Raw genomic sequence first — 2,739 nt, forward strand, 5'->3', positions numbered from 1 at the left:
CTCAAGGAACCTTTCCTGCTTTTGCCCCAGACTGGGGAGCAGTTTTACCCCAGTCCACCCCGAAGAACACCTTAATTGTGGAAGTGGCGCTCAAAGTCACCAGTTTGCAATTGTGACCCTTTCTTTTGAATTCCCTAAGGCACAAGCTTGTCGTGCTTCTCTGAAGCGAATGGGAATGCTGCAGTGGCCCTCCTCAGCCTCGAGAGGCAGAAAGACGGAGGCTACGATGGTGAGGGAGAGCCGGGGCCTTGCCTGCTCTCAAAAACCCAGCCCCAATTTGCTCTGCACACCAGTCCCATTGCACAACACGTGCAACCGCAGCTCTGCCCCTACCACTGTCCATCCCCTTGCCCTGAACTAGTGCCCTGCCAGCTACAGCTCAGACCAAAGCTGAACCGACAGACATCGCTCCTGCAGCAACACTGCCCTACACCGAACTCGTCTCTGGAAACCACCACCTGATTTCCCTGGGATTCCCCTTGCAACCAGCCAGGACCAGCACACACGGCCGAAATTCCAGTGGTTGCCGAAGGTTAAAGCAGCACGTGAGGTGCAATTTTGTCGGCACAAGTTAAAGCACAGTTGCGCAAGAAAGTAGCTAACACACTAACACATTGTTGGAGAAAGCATTTTATTGGGTACCCCCAGCACTGAATAGCTGGGAAAAGGGTGGGGACAGAGAGGAGGAACATGTCCTTACAGAGGCTGAGGTTCAGCGGCTTCCTCCCTCGTGCAGGTGCTGGGAGAGAAGCTTTCAGAACAGGGGAAACCACCTCAAAATGCTGCTCCCGAGTACTCATTCCCCGGCACGCACACAGCCTCAAAGGACATTTTGCATGTCTGCAGAGCCCTTCCGCCCCCCACAGCTGGTGCAGCAACATCAAGGTACAAAAAGCAGTTTTGAGACAACTTGGGGAAGTCCTGTCATCTTAACGCAGAATCGGAGCAGCTTCTACAAATCTCGGGAACTGGATTGAGCCGAGTAACCGCTTCAGGGTCACAGAAAACCTCCCCAAAGGCCCAGGGATGCTGCAGCGCCCAAGACAGGGAGATCCCCTGCCCAGGAGTGCCTCTCTCTTGCACCTTCTTCAGTCCACTTCTGCTCCTCCTCTCCCTGGCTCTTGCCTGGCGGTTTCTTCCACACTCGATGGATGCCTCTTCTTTCTTCTCCACCAGCAGCTGCGGTCAGGACCACCAGGAGGACGCGGTCAGGGCCGAGAAGCCCCCGCTCCTCCGCCTAGAGGACACAGGGGAGCGGGGCCGGCCCCCGGAGGGAGCTCTCCACAGCACCGCCCGACCCTGGCTGCTCTCCCGCACCTACACCGATAATCTTTAAAATGAATAAGTAATGCAGATTTAATAACATTTTTTTTTTAAAAAAAAAAGCTCAAATACTTCGAAAATGTTGGCCCTCTAAGCTAAATTTTCATGTTGTTATAGAATACAGTTATGCATTTTAATGGTAAATTTCTACCCCAAAATCATAAATAAAACATGCATGTTGATACTAACTTCATCTATTAAAAAGCCTTAATGGATTGCAAATGAGATGGAAACTTCATTTTTTGCGGTTTAAAATAAAAAGTTAAGGTGTCAGTATATGTTCTAGTCCTTTCTGGTTTTTAAAAGACTTGTGTCATGTTATAAATCTCATCAAACCCTGTGAAATGTCATGTTATTTGTGACTTGAGAACTATTTCTGGGTTTGAATTCCAATTCTACTGCTGCAAACATGAACTTAGTAAATTCTGTCTCAATCCATAGACATTTCTGAGGTTGTGTGTGGATGCATAAACATTCATAAGATGGGGGCCGTGGAAGGATTTCCATCAACATTTCAGAGCTTGTTACAGATGTGATCCAGTAAATAACTCCTACCATCCCCTTATTTTAACCGAATTTTTGCACTCTAATGAAGAGCCCAGCTGCAATATGATAAAACGGAATATATATCAACGGATGATGTGTGTAAATATAGTCAAACACATTTTTATAATGTCTAATAGAGCTGGTATGCAGCAGAGGTCCAGATACCGTATTCTGTGTTGTCTCCAGCTGTTCTGTTACACCACTGTATTGTTCTATGAAGAACATCTACATGCGTTTTTCCATTGACATTTATACGCTTTCAATATGTAAATATCTATAACATAAGTGTTGCTGTGTTACAATATTGCTGGTATTAGGTACTTTAATTGTGAAAGTAATTAACACTTCTTTTGTTCACCTGATGATCATTTTTCTCAAGCTGAGGCTCTATTAGCAGCCTGTTCTGTATTGCACATAGACATAAAGTCATTGCAACAGTTGACACAAGACAGCCTTGAGATGTGTGACACTAATTAAGTAAAAATCTCCAAATTAAAAGTAGGTTCCTTAAAACTAATGACGAATGACCATCAACATGAGATGATATTAATTTTTTACTTCATTGGTCATAAAGTATTGCTTTAGTGTGTTATAGTAAATCACCAAAAATGTTCATTAGCAAAGCTTTCCTGTCTCTGCAAATACAAAGAATATTAATTATTATTGCTTCCTGAAAATAGAGCATTCTTTTTTCTCCTCTTCCTACAGTTTTATGACAAACGTTTGCAAATCTATAACCAGGGAATTCGGCTCGGCACTCCCAACCAGGCCCCGTGGAGCCCGAGGCTCCCACCTGCGCCCGAGCTACGGGCCGGCCGGCCTGGCTGCAGCACACCAACACCCCTTTGGGAGCCCCGGGGGCAACCCCGA

The sequence above is a fragment of the Charadrius vociferus genome, unplaced genomic scaffold (assembly GCF_000708025.1).
Source record: "Charadrius vociferus isolate BGI_N301 unplaced genomic scaffold, ASM70802v2 scaffold1413, whole genome shotgun sequence".
Lineage (NCBI taxonomy): Eukaryota > Metazoa > Chordata > Aves > Charadriiformes > Charadriidae > Charadrius > Charadrius vociferus.